This window comes from Rhipicephalus sanguineus, unplaced genomic scaffold, assembly GCF_013339695.2.
Source record: "Rhipicephalus sanguineus isolate Rsan-2018 unplaced genomic scaffold, BIME_Rsan_1.4 Seq550, whole genome shotgun sequence".
NCBI classification, from domain to species: Eukaryota; Metazoa; Arthropoda; class Arachnida; order Ixodida; family Ixodidae; genus Rhipicephalus; species Rhipicephalus sanguineus.
This window is the reverse complement of record NW_023615491.1, coordinates 73,058-91,244: the sequence shown is the minus strand read 5'-3', so window position 1 is coordinate 91,244 and position 18,187 is coordinate 73,058. Positions and strand designations below refer to the sequence as shown.

General features: G+C 45.6%; 1 pseudogene; it reads right to left on the bottom strand.

The window, feature by feature from the left end:
• Positions 1–18,187, bottom strand: part of LOC119377707 (cAMP-specific 3',5'-cyclic phosphodiesterase 4A-like) — a 53,577-nt pseudogene that overhangs the window by 21,153 nt on the left and 14,237 nt on the right.

Genomic DNA, 18,187 nt, shown 5'->3' with positions numbered 1-18,187 from the left:
TCGTGGAACGCGAAGAGGAACGCTCCGCGGTCTGTTTCCCCTAGCCTGGCCGTTAATTCACAGGGCGAGCGGGGAACGCCAGTCGGCAGGCGTGCGAGAGGAGGGCAGCGTAGGAGAGAAGAGAGGGGGGAGAGGACGCGCATGCGCGGTGCTCATCGCGGCGTTGCGTAGGAGAGAGTTTCGGCAGTCTAGCTCGCGTTTCAGAGGACGAGTGGAAAGGGGGAGGGGAGAGGGTATGTGGAGAGGGGAGAAGAGGGGAAGTGGGGAGGCGTGAGGGGAAGTGGAGAGGGGAGGTGAGAGGGTGATGGAGAGGGTATGCGCATGCGCAGTAAGGGTGGTCACGCCGCACCACCACCACCAACCACCACCGGATGAACCCGCCATAAGATATTCGCATCTAAAAGAATGTGTGGAGAGTACTCTTTGAGTGCGGACGTTTCTTCTGCTTCAGCGCTTCGCGCCAAACCGCGTGTTCGGGCTGGCTGGCTGGCTCACCGTCGGTCTTCGCCTGCTGCTGCGCCGGGACTACTAGCCCGCAAACAGCACTCATGTTTCCCGACGTATTGCCAGATGGCGTCCATATCTCACGCAGCGCCTCTTCTCTCGTCTTTAGACGACATTTGCAGCGAAGCACGCAGATACGCGGCCAATTTTTTTTAGGGCGAAGCTCCTTAAGGCGGCACCCGTCGTCCCTCGTAGTCGTCGTGGTCGTAGTAGTGAGTAACAAGTCTTACGCTTTGACCTCCAAGGTGGTGCCGGTGGGAGATTTCTCCTGTGCGTTGTTGAACAATAAAAAATTCGCAGCGTGCGCTTTAACTAAAAGCCGAATTCTTCTGTCTCTCATTCCCCATTAGCAGCCATTGGCATGTTCCAGTAGGAAACGTTAGTAGAAGTAGAAGTGTAAGTGTTAGCTAAAGCCGACTTCTTCTGTCTCTCATTGCCATTAGCAGCCATTGTTTACCTCCAAGGTAGTGCCTGGTGATATTTCTCTGTGCGTGATTAAACAATAAAAATTTTGTTCAAAACGCCGTTGATTGATGAAATAAACCAACGAAAGACGCCAGATGTTTTGTAAAAGCAGAACGAAAGAACGCCAGATGTTTTCTTAAAGGGTAGTAGTAGTAGTGGCATGTAGCCACCTCGCCCGATCGTCAACGGCGAGGTGGACCGGCAACGGCGCGAGGACCCTGCCGTACGAGATTTAAATCACACTAAAAGACATACTTTGCGGGCGATACACTTAGTGAGCTTTCAACTTTTCGTTAATGTACATGATAAAGAAATTATTTCTACGAAAACGCAAGGCACACCTTGAGCAATATGTTGGTTTTGGGACGCTAAATGGAACCATGAGGCGATGCGAAGCCGGAGCACTTGCACGATCGCGTTCCGTTGGCTTTCGTTGGGCATGCTACCGACCTCGCGTCGTGGAACGCGCGTCCTGTTCCCTCTAGCCTTGCCTTTAATTCGCACAGGGCGAGCGGGGAATGCGGTCGCTCTTGGCACTCTTTCGCTCGGGAGCGGACTTCTTCCTTGCATTTCACCGATCACAAGTGATAATGAAGGGACCACGTAAAACCAACAGTACAATAAAAGTTTGATGTTTAATATATACACGATGTTTCACACTCTTTATATTATGTACTGGGCGCATTTCACGGAAGAGTTTCACGGTTTACAGATGATTCCCTCCGTAGCTTCCCCACTCATCATCATTCACCCCGTGGATATGCTGTGATTTTTTTCTGAAGCTCAACTACCCCAAATCAGCAGTGACCATGCCACGGGCGCGAGCGGTAAGAGTTTAAAGTCATAGATCGGTTCCTGTAGCGGCGCATAGGTGTCATAAAGATTAGTTCGAGATAAGTGTTGGTGTCTCTTGCGAAAAATAGCCTTGTTCCATTTTTATAGTCGGAACACTTTCAATTTAAGCGCACACTTTCAGCAAAAAGGTATCGGAGAAACTTGCACCCCAGTTGATGCTGAAACAAAAGAACATAGTGTTGGAACTCCGCCGATCGACTCCATACGCGTAGAGGCTCTGATTTTTATGAGTGAATCACCACCTCCATAGTAGCTCACAGAGTGTTTGAAATCGTCTCAGCTTTCTCTCAACACATTATTGTTCTTAGTGTCCGTGCTTCTAAATATGTCCATTTTGTTTCAGAACACGTAATTTTATATACTCCGTTTCATGCATCAGGTGCAAAGCTACAAAAAAAACGAGACTGCTTGCAGTAGATACGCTCGAACCAAGAAATAGTTCAACAAATTTTCCACCCATAGTAAACTTCTCTTTCATATTTAGGCGGAGTAGTAAATGCAGATACCGTAGAGAAAAAACAAACCCCCTTATTTATACAGTTGTCAACAGGTTGTTCTGCATTGCTTAACATCACTTTTATATCCTAGACTTTCACCGGTCTATCCAACACACACGCACGTCATGACGGCTCACCCTACAATGAATCTCTACCAACTGGCCCGCCTATCAACCCCCTGCAATGTATCAGCCTACGCCGCTTCCCAATAGTTGAAGTAAGGAGGCACAATGTCCACAATGGCAACTATGATCTCTGACCGAACTTGTCTCAAAAACCTTCGTTTGGCTAGGCTGCAACCGGAAGCCAAGTGAAGACCAGAAGGAAGTTACGTACAGACTGGCACTTGAAACCGGAAGTGAATAAAGAGATCAGCAAGTGAAACTGGCATATAATTACACCTTTACGGTCTGTACAAAGGTGTAATTGTGTATGTTTTGTATAAGTACGCCTTTATTACTCCGTATAATTCTCATACGTAAACCAAGTATTATTATTGTGCCATCTAATTCAATTTGTCGTTATGATATTATGCTGTTAATGCTGTGTCTATATAGGTGTTGATGCTCTGTCTATATTATGTGTGTGTTGTGTTCTTTCGTACCTCGTCTCTGAAGTTGGCGCTATGGCAGCATCAATGGATTACCAACTAGCCCAAAATTCACTTTGCTAAGCTATATTACCGGCATAGTTTTTTTTCTATTTTCCGTTCCTATTCCGTTCTAGAGCATCCATGGACTTGAAGGCGTAACAAACAAACGAACAAACAAATGAATAAATAATTAAATAAGTAAACTCGCACGAGCCGTACGAGGAGCACTCCCCGTTCCTTTCAATATAAAGCGGGGTAAGTCAGGCCATTATGACGTCACTTCCGCCGCAGACTGCGACGTAGAGCATCTGCCACAGGCCCCATCCTTAAAAGACATTCTTTGCTAGCGTAAGCCTCCGTACCCAAAAAAAAACCACTATGTCCGGGCAAGAGAACCAACATGGCATAAAGGCAGTGCAGCTGCCAATACGGAAAGCTTCGCTAACGTCATGAGACATATATATAGACGTGACGTCAATGAATGAGTACAAATAGATAGATAAATCGAGAGTCGAAGTAACTTCTCTTTTACCGACAATGTTACGCGAAGAGCTTTTCCCGCAGACTTCTCGTCGACGCATCGCTCTCCAGGCGAAATGTAACTCCCACACTATACCCGAACACGACCGTAGAACAAAAGACGGAGATTGTATTCCGGTCGTGTAAGTGTAATGGAACTGCAGCGCCCCCACGCGGTGCCGCCCACCGGCCAACTGCCGCTTCCTGTCGAAATCGATCAAACTGAACAACTCTCTATCTCCATCTATCTCAGTCACTTTCAGCGTTGGCTTGCAACAGGAATAGATCAAAAACTGTGTAGACGTGCGAATGAGGCGTGGGTTGCTTCTATAAATGGCACGGGCACTCGAGGCAACTTAAGGACAAGAGACTTGCCGGATCCTCAATGGATGGTCTTTCAAACGCGGCACGTTTCACGGAGTGAGTATTACGCAAGGTTGGCCGCACTCTGTACGAACGTCACTCTGAAGTTCGGTCTCGAAAGGATCAGTGAACGAAACAATTTTCGTCCTCAACTCAACAATAACCAGCGAATCTATGTGTAAGAAGCACTTCACCTTATTTCGGGACGTAATGCGACATCTATAAGAGGTCGATGCCGGCAACAACTCATTCTTGCGAGGACGTGGACTTCGTGACATGGATCGGATTCGATTTTTTTTTCGGCGATGTTTCAGATGTGTTTCCAGCAGAAAAGATATATGTACACGGTCGCTGCAAGAGCACTTAAAAAAATTCTTGGCTTAAGGGAGGGATTGCGAAGGAACCTGCACCATCAGATGGGCCTCTTCTCACATGGTAGTACGATGTCTTGAACTTTCGGTCACTTGAATAGATTTTTTTCTTACTGCCACTTTACACACACACACACACACCACACACAAAGTTAACCTCCCTGCCTTTCCTACATCCTTCTCTCTCTCTCTCTTACTGAAGGTAACACATGAAACAGACACGAGGACCAAGAATAAAAGACAGGACAACGCTCACCCCACCTCTTCTTTTTCGTCATGTTAGTTTTGCGATATTGCCTCTAGTAAGAATTACCAACTAGCTAAATCAACCACTTCGAACAAATGTCCTTCAAACAAGTGTGTCATCACCACAATGAATATGAACGAAGGATAAGAAGGAACTTAAAACAAAAAAAAGCAGTAATACGTTCATAAACAAGGAAGGAAACTATTTCCTTTCCTCGTTGTTGCCAGTCCTAAACATCTGCTTCCCTTACTTATTTCAAGTGAACCATTATGCGCGGACACGACTGTGGAATCAAGACGGAAGGAGTGGCGTTTGCATGTGAAGGCAATCATTCTGTGCAGCACAGAGGAGAGGGATAAATAAAGAAGTTTCCACGAGTAAGAACAGCAGTAAAAGAAACTTGCCTTGTCTTCTAAGAGGAAACAGTGCATGGCTTGGGTGACGTCAGCTGCGTGCACGGAGTTGTGATACGGGTTGTTGCTATGGTAACCGGCGTCAATCAGGCCTTTTCGTTGCACCGGGAAGAAAGATTAAAAGAAAGAAGAAGAAGAAGAAATAAGCACACGAACAAACGAACAGAGAGATGAAGAATTTCATCTTCTCGGCTTCGCGATACAATCAAAGCCGAATGACGCGACACACACAAAATACAGAGATTTTAAAAGAAAAGAATGGGAACGCGAACTTAGCTTCCGAAAGTTTCAACGTTATCACTGCGCAAACTCGCAAGCGTGGAGATATGAACGCCCCACGCGTCTCGCGAGAGATTGGAGGACCAAGAGTTAACCTTGACGTGACTCCTCCCTCCTCCATTTTTTTCTTTTTGCTTTTACAAGACTTTGACAATGTCCGTGGCCTTACGCTTTTGTCACTACACGAACATGCACATTTTAAGAAGTCTGAAAACAATAAAAATGCTGGCTGTCGCTGTCGGACACGCGAAGGCCTCGCCGAAAGTTTCGGTAATATTAGGAAACACCCAAAGGGCAAAGAACAATGCTAATCTCGCTTGCTCAGTTTTACGCTTGCATCCGGGCTTCTTTGAGAGCGCCGAAACAGACAACGTCGAAGAGACAGCCCATAACTTTGTTAAGGAGCAAAGCCTTCAAGATAGGCTGAAAGAAGAACCGTCGAATTGCGAATTTAGTTTCGAGTGAAATCAGAAAGTTGTTGCTCCTACTTCGCGAAGCGAACTCGAAAGAAAGGGCACATTCTGAACTGAGTGCACTGAGAAAGTGACTGGCCGCTCACATTCCATAGAAAGTTTCCACATTTTCAGAATTTAGCGAAGAGTGAATTCGGAAGCGTTGCTTCACGTTCGCGCCGGCGTGGGTAAAGGCGTTCTTCAATACTGAAGTTCTCGGGCCTTCCGGCTACGAGATCAAAATGTATTCAGTGTAAAGACGATACGCATGCAAACACAAGAGAAAAGTCCGGACAACGCCGTCGCAGCCCTGCCTTCTTACTTGCGTCCGGTGTCTTCACGCCTACCATCTGCTATCACGAAACCCTACCAACTAGTTTACCCTTCTGTCATTCTCAAAAAGTTTAGAATCATATGATAGTGAACATCGAAATCAAGAAATCGAGTTCGTTTTGCCCAGTTATACCGAAGCTAGCGAATTCGGAACAAAGATCATGTTGAATTTCACAAGCGTTCGACATTACGCATAAATTTTACAATATAAACGCGATACTGCATCATCGCGTACTGAAATCAGAAGCGTTGTTGGCCTGCTCAAAGTGAGTTGCTTCCGAATTCTAATATTTCCAGACAGCTGGTTCAAAAAAGTTGGTTTAATGTTCACCGACTCTAAACGCTTTTTGCTCAATTACAATGCGCTTTGAATTGGCTCAGCAAAGAATTACGAAGCATATTGTCGTGAATAATTCAGGACAACAATTGATATTAAAAATTCGGCTCGCCGCCCAGCGATTGTAAAAGCTACTGAATTCTGAATCAAGTGGGGAAGGACACGTGTCCGCATTCCCATATAAGATACTCAGCAGCTTTTCAACCCTGAAATTCGGACGAGTCGTTACGGTGGCGCCCCTCTTCTAGTTTTGAAATGGCGAACGGTGTGTTTTTGTTTTGGTTTTTTTTTTGTTTTTTTTGTTTTTTCACGAGGTTTTCGTGACGTTCACCCTCGCATTAAAGGGTAATTTTTAAACGGAAGCTCTTCCACGTCTAAGCTATTTGAAACTAAGCTTAGATACGGTCTAAAATGTTCTTGCAATCGGCCTTCAAGGGCCTCGATTCCTATTAACGCCGTTGAGCGAAGTACTCACTGAAGCAGTGCCAGACGCGCACGGCGTCTAGGTTGAAGGTGCTGAGGAAGCCGTACTCGTGGAACAGGTGCACACACAGGAGTGGCATGGAGCGGCCACCCGAACACGCGTCCAGGCAAAGGTGTTGAACGCCCACTGGTCCACGCGCGCCAGAAGACGCTGCGCGAGGAGAGGGAAGATGAGCTGTTCAATCACCCTATTCAGTAGTAGTAGTAGTAGTAGTAGTATAGTAGTAGTAGTACAGTAGTAGTAGTGTAGTAGTAGAGTAGTAGTGTAGTAGTAGTAGTAGTGTAGTAGTAGTAGTAGTAGTAGTAAATGAAGAAGGAGCAGGCAATGTTTTGGTAAGCATAAATTAGTTAAATGTGAAATACAGTATAATTACTTAATTGTAATGAGTAGTAATGCCCAAACTACAATAAGTAAAATTCGTAATAAATGAAAGAGTATAGCGTGAAACAAAATGTGAATAGCTTGATTGAGGTGTAGTGTGTTAAGGTGCCTTACATAAGGCACTTACACTTAAAACACAATCACCTGCAGGAAGAGTAGTAGTAGTAGTAGTAGTAGTAGTAGTAGTAGTAGTAGTAGTAGTAGTAGTAGTAGTTAATAGTTAGTAGTAGTAGTAGTAGTAGTAGTAGTAGTAGTAGTAGGAGGAGGAGGAGGAGGAGGAGGAGGGGAGGAGTAGTAGTAGACAGAAGAGAATACGCATGAGGAAAGAGCGGGCCAGTACTACATTCAGGTTGGCCGAAGCTGCACTGTAAACCGCAGTGTTCACAAAAGAGAGGCAGCGACGAAAATGTCGAAGAACCAACATTACAGAGTAGAAAATGCATCGCAACTAGCGGCATCTGATCAGGCAGAGTTAAGCACGACTTGTTGCCGAATGCAAGCGTCAGGCGATGACTATGTACGCAACAGCATGGACAGTAAATGCAGTGAGAGGTTATAGAGTAGTAGTAGAAAGATATGCTCTTATTGAACATAAATAACAAAAGTATACACAAGCACATAAAAACTACATATACATAAGGACCACAAGTACACGCATGTACAGAAATCTCCATACGAGCGACGATTACGGCATTCCAACGAAATTGCATATACGTACAGGAACAACGTGAGGAGACAACAAGTGCGTACGTTCATAAACTAGTGGACAAATGAAAAGCGTACCTCGGATACACCGTGGTAGGAGTCATCCAGAACATTCATCAAGTGACTCCACGGCTGAAGGACAGGCTGTCGTTCGCGTCTCCGGTACAGCGTCAGAAATGGCGTCGTGGTCAGGGGGCGGTCAATGCCAATGTCCAGCGCTACATGCGGAGATAGAGGAAAGATAGATATACATTAACGTGACAAAAGAGGGGAGTCAGCTACAGTGCTACATAAAAATAACTGCAGAACAATAACTCTCAACCGGCAGCACTGTGGCGTACTCTGCGATCCATAACAAAGTAAGCTCTGCCACAGCAAGACCACGTGCGTGGCGAAGCACGCTTTACAGGCAGACAACTGCGAACGAAGTCGCAACGCTTGGAGGCAACCTAAATCCTTGACTTAGGTGTCTGGTAGAGGCGCTAGCACTTCCGCGTTCGTGTGCCCTGACGTATTCCATGGATTATTTGTGTTTCGTCACGCTCCGAAGCGGATCTCTGAGACCATGTAGAAGCGCTTGGCTGAGATGCTCTGCTAGGTGGCGAAACGATTCCAGCCGATCAGAGGAAGACCGTCTGCTTTTTCACTGAACCTATTCAATTGAATTACATTAATCCCTGACAGTAAATTGGCCCTTAAATAATCTAATGCATCGATATCACATCAAATATAACTTTGATCTCAAATCAGAACCATCGATCTCTACCACTTTAATTTTTTAGAAGACTTTTTCTCAATATTTGGAAAACCGGAAGTAAACGCTTGACCGGAAGTGTTTGGTAGTAGAACGAGGGTCACTCCTTGCTCGTACCACTATAAAAAGTAGAGGAGTCACCTAAGGTACTAGGGAGCGATAACGGTCCAGTGACACTGCTGGTAACGGTCCAGTGACACTGCAATCGAAAACAAAAGCAGCTCTGCCGCAACAACACCTGACAAGTGGCGGAGCACGCTTTACAGGCAAATAACCACGAGCGGTGAGACAACATTCCAGTTAAGCAATAACGCGGAAGAGAGTAGACTAGAAATAACTTAAACTTAAGATAAATGACAAACAGCAAAGTTTAAGTTGTTTCGTTAGAGCGAGTTGGCCCTGATCGAAACAATCCATGCCTACAGTTAAGGTAAACAAGCAAATATAATTTATATTCACTTTTTCACTCTATACTATTAACCAAGTCAAATGTAGTACAGTCGCTAGAGAAGGGCAATACCGCATCTTTTTATTTCTATTTCAGTCAAATACCGAACATTACCAAACGAAAGACCTTAAAAGGTACGCAGGGCGGTGAGCACAAAAGCCCACTGAAATTATTAACATATTCTTTCCCGGAAGTTCGACAACAAGAAGATGGATAAGAGGAGTGTTAGAAACTATAAGTCAACATGTCTTTTGAATAATTGGAAGATGAAAAGAAGTGTTGGAAACTTATAACGACTAAAAGCAGAGCTATAAAGTAGGTATTCGTCGTCGCAGAGTACAGCAAGGCGCGGGACAGAGGCACAAGAGAAGAGTATGAGGCAACGCAAACGCCGTTGGAGACATTAGTGAAGCAGGTGCGAGGGAAAGGGGACACTCACTCTCCGAAAGTTGTTAATTTCGCGTTTACACGGCACCTGCCTGTGACTGCGAAGTGCCAGCACTTGGTTGGGAGAGGAAAGTGGTGAGGCAAGGGCAACCGGAAGAAAAGAAAGCACCAAAAGACTCGTCAGATTCGCGACAAGCGCACTTGTTGAAGACGGATGGTATGCACTACTTCTAACGTAACAAGGCCGACTAAGAGTGAACACGCGCAGGACTGCCAGGACAGCGGGTAGCACATATTCAAGCATTCTTAGGAGCAAAAGCGCACAAAAAAAAAGACACCCCCCGCCCCCCGTCACCTGTGCGGACGAACTTCGCAAACTAAACTTTCCTAACGCGACAGTCAGCGGCTACCGTCACGTTCGTTCTCTCAATCTCGACAAACAGGCTTCTATTATTCTTAGCTTCTCTTTTCTTTCTTTTTAGGCGTTGTTAAGGGAGCGGCAGGCACCGTTCTGGGCTAGCATACCGCTCGCGCATAGTGTGTTGCCCCGGGACGCGTAGTCTGTCGGTAAGTGCTCCTACGCGCCGTACTCGCATTCTTCTGGGCCACTAATTGAAGCTTCGAAGGGTGAAAAGAGAGAGACACGAAAATCAGCGGACAATCGCCTCGGTGCACGTAGAAAAAAAAAGGAAAGTGAAAGGGAAGTGGGATGAAAAAATAAACAGCGAGCCGCGGTAAACGTTTTCCCGCGGCGCGCGGGGCACGCGCCCGGCGTCGCGCCTCGTAGGCGTCGTTAAGCGCGCGGTGTGCGATGCGCGGATACCCGTGGCGACGAAGGCACGCGTTTTTCGTGAGCGCAACGCAACACCGCCGCTAATGGCGTCGATCTCTCGGGCGGCACTGTGTCTGCGATCCCCCCCCCCCTTTCCTCCTTCTCCTCTCCTCCTTCTCTCCCCTTTTCATCGGGCATTGTCAAGGCAGGACCATGTCCACTAGAGAGGTGGATACTGCGAGTATATAGAAAAAGAAAAAAGTGTCAAAGTTTCCTAAACGTAACTGTCGAAGTGAGCCAAGAGCTTACTGGAGCGAGGGATAGGTAGAATAGTAAGAGTGTATTGTTATTTTTTATTTATTTAAAAGTACTGCTAATCTCGTAAGAGTTAATAATAATTCTGTGGGTTTTAAGTCCCAAACTCTCATATGAGTTCAGAGGAGGAAAAAGGAGGTTTACAGCAAGTACAACAACAACAAGGACAAAAAGAGGTGAATTACCAATGTCCACGAAGTTACGTAAAATCCGGCTTAAACAACGATACACGGTATTAACAAGATAACAGCGGGTGTACAACAATGCGTAATAGACAAAGAACTGTAAAGACAAGTTAAATACAGTTAAGTATTGCATTTTTTTTTATTACAGCGAATAGCCGACCGTAGCCAATGGCAAGCCAGTGCTGCTATCGTGCGAGTAAGTACAGTGATACTCACATATTCCGTGAAATCTTTGGGAAAATACTTAATTTCCTAGTGCATATTTCGTCCTGGTTATAGGTTAGTGTAAGTGTGTGTAAGTTCTACTTTATGCAGCTAGTACGTTCCTTTCTGTATGCATGCAGGAAATATCTCTTGACGATGACTCATCGAATGTTTCTGACACTCCATTTCTCCAGCCCATAAATAATTTGAATTTCAAAAAAAAATCAAGTGCTGAGGAGGCGTTACGGGCAGGACCGTCTATGCAGCACATCTTTCTACGAAACGACAGTCGTATTTATATTTAAGCAATTAGGAGATAACTTACAAGTGCCCAGTGTCTGTGTGTGAATTTCTCGGTGAACTGTTCTGTTACGTAAGTACATTTTGGGTGTGTGAACGTCTACATTCCAGAGCTCCCCTGTTACGTGATTTATAGCTTAGTACTAAGTATGTAAATGTGCATTAGTAGAAAAATTGTCCGAGAGGCTCGTTCTCTGTATATACACAACTAATCACCCTTTCCGCCGGTGAGATCCGAACCCGCAACCTCAGAATTCGACGGAAAGGGTACTTTTCGTCCACTTCCCTTTATTTCACTTTAAGTGAGAATCATTTCAATACAGGTAAGAAACCACAAATAAAGTCCCCTATGGCTTCCTTGGCTTAATATTCTGTCGGTTTCATTAGTTGTGTATAAATGTGCATTCGTGTGTTACTTGCCTACGTTTGTTATTGCTAAATATTTTACGATGGCGACATATAGCATATGAGGAGTAGCCTTCGCCACATATAGGCACCAACCTCTCCTTAAATAAATTCATTAAAGAAGCCATCGTGGGGTCGCAGTCGAAAGGTCAAAGATGGTTATGCTCGGTGTACCTGCTCAGGTATGGTGCTGCGGGTGCTTGGTTTGAGCTGGGAGGCGTGGTGCTGCTGTGGCATGGAGCACAGACACTTGCATAAACACGAGATACGAACCCCAATAAGGCCTTTGAAAAGAGGAAACGAAAAATAAATGGTCGAAAAACATGCGATTAAGAAGGACAAATAGGAAAAGTAAAGACGACAGACCGATAGAACATTGATAAAGCCGACGGCTCGAAATAACCCGTCGCACGACATTTCGCAGTTCCCACACTAAGATGGCCCCTGTCGCAACCCAAGGTCATCAAGTACTCTCATCATCAAAATAATCTATCCCTAAATAAACACGATAGGCGACTAATATTTGCGCTCGGAGACAAAAGTTTAGTCACGATCACAGTCGTGTTCTCACGAACGAAGATATCGAAATCGCCGTCGAGCATGCGGGCTTACGTAGGGGTACATTACGCTCGGGTTTTTGAGGGAACAGGCGGAGAAATTTAATAGTGCGGTCGCGACGCTTTGAATAAACACACGTGCCGAGTTTCATTTCAGATTCGTGACCTCAGACACACAGCAAACGCAAGAAGCAGCGGTGCGTAACAAAACGTGGAGAGAAACGCCGTCCCTGTCGAAAATGAAATGAAACGTCGCTATACTCGCAAGGCGAAATTAAGGCGATTGCGTAGTTGGACCAGTACTGAACGTCTCATCGTAATGTTTGTACGGTAAATATAAGATCATGAAACCAAAACACAGAGAGATCAAGAAAGAGATATCAGAATGTACGGTGCCATATGTATCAATTATAAGAAAAATGAAGGCAGAAGGGAAACAAAGTTGGCATTGTCCAAACGTACGCTGCGGAGGGAACATACAACCAAGACGAATGTGCTGTCCCACGTTGGTATCAATGAACAGTTTGATGCGCTAAAGCTAGTTCGATATAACGGGTGATTCGATTTCCACACGCACCCGCCACGGTGGTCTAGTGGTTATGGCGCTCGACTGCTCTCGCGAAGGTCGCGGGATCGAATCCCGGCCGCGGCGGCCGCATTTCGCTGGAGGCGAAAGGCTAGAGACCCGTGTACTTAGATTTAGATGTATGTTAAAGAACACCAGATGGTGAAAGTTTCCGGAGCCCTCCACTACGGCGTCCCTCATAATCATATCGCGGTTTTGGGACGTAAAACCCCGACAATTATTATTATATTTTAGTTAAATTACAACCAAAGGGAACGAAAATCACATAGAAAGTCAGGCCTATCGGGAAGTAAGTACGCTGGAAAGATCCAACCTAAGTGAATGCGCAGTCCGACGCTGACATTAACGAACAGTTTCACGTGCCAAGGATAGTTCGATATAACGGGTGATTCGATTTGCTCACGCACGCCCCAACTCAAACATGCCTTTATTACTTTTGAAGCTTTACTGACCCCAAGGAATCGTTTCATTCAACGAACAGAAGCAATTAAGAAACAGAACTACCGTGCGCGCGGTAGGTTTGCGCATGTGCAGCCCTCGCGGATTGAAACGTGACATTAATTTTGTTAGTATGAGCAATTGCTCATGATAACCACGTCATGTCGCTACGAATCCGGCCGCTAAAGCTAATGTTTGTCCTGATTCGAGTGCGCGAGTGAAAAATGCGCCACTACGACACGAAATGTGGACGCTGGAAACGAGAGTAGGTGCAGTACTTAGCCCTAATATTTCGCGCTTCAGTCCCCGAGTGCTTTACTTTTGTCAATATTAAAGAATGGAATGGATGCTGTGATAGTTAGTATAATTTAACAACGTGTGAGTTCGAGCTAGTTAGTACTCCGTACCTGAACACCGTTGAGCACAAGAAGTTTGGACGAGTAAACGAAAAGATACAGGAAGCTCCAATCCGTGTCTTTTCGCCCAAGCCTTTAGCGCTTGACTGTGGCCGAGTTGATATAGATTCATGGTGGCTAACATCGCTACTAACACGGACGAAAAAAAGAAGGTCGCGTGTCGTGAGAATCCTTCTTCGTTAGCGTTAGTAGCGCTGTTAGACATCATGAATTGTGATGTTTCTTGATGGGGCTGTATGCAGTGAAAGTTGACGGGTGCCTCTTATGAACTGTGTCCTCTTTGCTACATTTTACACGGATGCGAATTTGCGGGGGAGGCAGGGGGGGGGGGGTCCTGGCCAAGATGTCGAGCGCGTTGTCGTCACATCTTGAGCCACAGGGCATGAGCTACGCGAGAGGTACGGCTTGACTGTGGTACACGATGACATAATAATAATAATATTAGTTGTTGGGGTTTTACGTTCCAAACCAAGATATGATTATGAGGGACGCCATGGCGGAGGGCTCCGGAAACTTGGACTACCTGGTGTTCTTTAACGTGCACCTAAATCTGAGCACACGCGCCTCTAGCATTTCACCTCCACCGACATGCGGCCGCCGCGGCCGAGATTCGATCCCGCGACCTTCGGGTCAGCAGTAGAGCACCAAAACCACTAGAGCACCGCGGCGGGTAAGGCATATGATCACGATGACGGTGGTGGTGGTGGTGATGATACAGAGGTGATTATGTAGAAAACGTGCAAGAAACCGGATAGTATCATGTTTTAATACAAATCTGGCACAATTCCCGAATTTCTCGCGCAATAATTCAAAAAAAGAAACATTCAAATCAGCAGTAAAAATAAATTTCATAAGAGCTTTACTGGCGACACGCCCGCAGTTCCATGGCGCAGGCGAAATGTCTCCGGAGTTCAAGGTATTGAAATGACCATGTCGGTACCATGAGTTGTTTTACACAGACGTCGGGTAAATGCCCATGTGTTCGCTATAGCGAATTATTCGATTTATCCGGGTTCGTTGTGTTCGGGTTTCACTGTACTCCCGTAAGAAATGTCTACGTAATTAAGAAACTTCCAGGATTTTCACGCTTGTGAAGCCCGTCGTTTCGCAAAAAGAACGTAGTTTTGTACTCCGTGCCACTTAATGCACCCCAACTTTATTAGCTTACTCGGACCGGATTATAACAAATTATTCTGTGTTGAGCATGCACGTATATTAAATGCAACGTGCAGCGGACACACACCCTCGACGCTGAAGCGACTACGATAAGTCCAATAGCTAAATCCATTTTTCAGTCAGTTCTCGAGTACTAACTCGTCCGGGAAATACATTTACAGCGTTTAAACTTAATCACAGCGAACGCTTTCCTGCTAAGGTTGAAGGACGTGACAGGCAAAGATACTGTCCGAAATAACGCTCGAATAATGCAGAACTCACTTTTGCAAGAATGACTGCTTAAAACCATTTCCTTGGAACCTTTCGGGTAATGAACTTTCCAAAGCGGCTTATACTACCTTTTTTTTTTACCTTGAAACTTGAAGAGGCACTATGTTTACTCAAGCCCGTCGTAATCCTGTTTGTAGTCAAGTTGAGTGTGTCTACCTTGTCCTACTCTAAAGTGATGCACTTTTTACCTTCTGTATTTAAAAAAAAGGTACGCGTAGTGGGCACTGGCCGCTACATCGATGAAATAGAAGTTACGCCTTCGATCGCTTTCAACACTCACATACATTTTTTTAATGTGTGATGAAAATGGCGCCAACTGCAGCTTTTCACAGAAAGTACGAACTAATGTAAGCCAAAGACATGAACAATAAAATTACAAGATGTCGCACCCAAACTATAGTTCGTCTTGTATCAGACAGCCAACTATTAAGTCTTCATGAAATGGCATAAAGAAAAGAAAGTGCGCAAGCATGGAATGTCATATGTATTATCGGAATCCGCATCCTATCAGAAACACATTTATTTGTACCGTTCAAATCTAATTCTCGGGTTGTGCGTGTCAATACCGCGATGCGGTTATAAGCCACACCGGAGTGTTGGACTGCGCACTATTTTCGACGACCAATAGTCTTTATTGTACACCTTAACTGACGAACACAGGCGCTTAGACGTATATCGCCATAATCAATTTTTCTGTAAATTCCTATAAACTAATATCGACAATCTATACAATGTGTCCGTCGCTTACGGTCGCGTAAACCGAAGTGCACTTTCATTACTCCAGAAAGACGTGGCGACCGCTAATTAACTACCGAACGTTACCTGTTATTGTATTGTTAAATACGGTATTGTTACCGTATTGTTAAACACAGATACCAGCACTTATCTCCCAGCAAATATCTTCCTGCAGTCGCGTTCTTCTTTAAAGACCGTGAAGACGTAGTGCGCTTTGCCTAAAGCTCGTTTTCTCTGCCGCCCGGTGGAACCCACTCCGCGCCTGTTTGCGGAGACAAGCCTGTCATACTGAGCATCGCACCTCGAAGTTCGCAACGGCGACTGATTAGAGATTCAAGCGGCGCGCGCTGACGAGATTACCAATTAAACGGAAACGCATACGTATAAGAAAGAAGAATCGCGTCTAACCTTGTACATAGTCACGTGGTTGCGACTGTGAAGAACGCACCAGTCAAATAGGCAAACACTACGGTAAAAAGTCACATGTAAAAAGTCGCCTAACACGACTCTAAGGCAAAAGATGCGTCTTCTTTTTTTTTCTTATCAGTTGATGTATTGATCCTCCCTCGCCCCCCTTCGAAAGCTTCTGGCACGTAACGTGGTCTTGCCTGCCTCCCTCAATCGGAGGCATTGTTAAGCTTTCCGCACCTCTACGAATTTTTGCGTGGCCTCCGTGATCTGCCCGCCCACCTTTGACAAAGCGACGATGCCATGTGATGACGTCATCACGTGACGTCACGTTGTGTTACGTCACAAATTTTGGCGATCCCTGTCGCCATCACGTGGCGATGATTTTAAATGCGAAGCATTTCTTAGCGAACCTCAAGCACTTTGGCCGTTTCTATCTACGTATCTATCTATCTCTATCTATCTATCTATCTATCTATCTAGCCGCCTACGTCTGGGCGCTCTCCTGGCCGTCTCCATAACTTGTAATATACCAAAATTGGCATAGCAGTGGATTAGCGTATGACGCACACGATTCACTGGTCATGACATGAATAACGCAAAACACCTGTCGCGTACGTCATCAAACCCTTTCTCTCAGTCACGTGTGGCACATACCCGCATATCAGAGTTAATGTTATGCGGGTATGTGCCACAGGTGATACAAAGTCTCAACCAACACAGTGAACGCAAACACACACAGTGACACGCAAGGAAAGTGATAATATAACAATTGTTGGGGTTTTATGTCCCAATCACGATATGATTATGAGAGACGCCGTTGCGAAGGGCTCCGGAATTTTGACCATCTGGTATTCTTTAACGTGCACCGAGATGGCACAGTACACGGGCATCTAGCATATTTTCGAGTTGGCACAGTACACGGGCAGCTAGCATATTTTATTTATCGAAATGCAACCGCCGCGGCCGGGATCGAACTTGCGACCTTCGGGTCATCAGCCGAGCACCGTAACCGCTACACCACCGCGGCCGATGCAAGGAAAGTGAGGGAGCTGAAGACAGAACATCCCTGGAAGAGAATCAACTACCCTCCACTCGTCCACGTTGTCCGCAACGTGGAATACGTGGATTACAAAAAGCAGGGGTGAATGCTTCCCTAAATAAATCTGCCGAGAGAACCAGGCCTCTCATCATTACCGGGGACTTCAACATTGACATATCAAAACTCAACAACGCCTGGCCCTTATAGTGTGTGAAAGACGGCTTGGATGTGGACAGGGCATCAAAAGACCTCGCTGCCACGTCCAGGACAAGAGGAATCACAGATCATTTCATCGTAAGAGGCATTCAGGATTTCCACCAGCTGTACTATACCTCGCACTTGACTACACTTAGACCCGTCATAGCCGCGATCACGAACGGATCGGATAACAAGTCCAGTCCAGCTGCTGGTGCTCACTGATCACGGTGATGATGATCTTGTTCAAGAGCTGTCAAGAACCTCTCCTACACATACACAGGTTCGTGAAGCGTGCGTGCGTTCTCCGTCATAAAGGACAAGTATAAGCATAGCAACTGTAACGCAATTGTAACAACTGCAACTGTGACTTAACGTATTACGTGCAGTGCGCCTGCACATGCCACTCGGCTGCGTACCATATATCTAAGGAAACTTTCCTTAATGAAACTTAGTTGCGAGTAACGCCTGTCCTGTACATCTGTGCTTCTGCTTTGTGCTGTTCGGATTCGCGCTATCCAGTATTGACGAATATAAGCACTACATATCAGCTTACCGCGTCTGGTGTTGGTAACACCCAAGTTGCTGTTGGCATCCTTACGCAACTCTAAACAACTGGTTATATAATACATATGCGACTCTTCAACTTATGAGTGTGCGTATACCACTTCCACATTTCTCTAGCGTCATTCCGTAAAGTTTCGCTCAATGCGAAAAATTACGCCACAGTCACCATCCCACGCATGCTTCGCATAACACCGATTCCCACGGTACGTGGGATCTGCCGAATTTTTAGT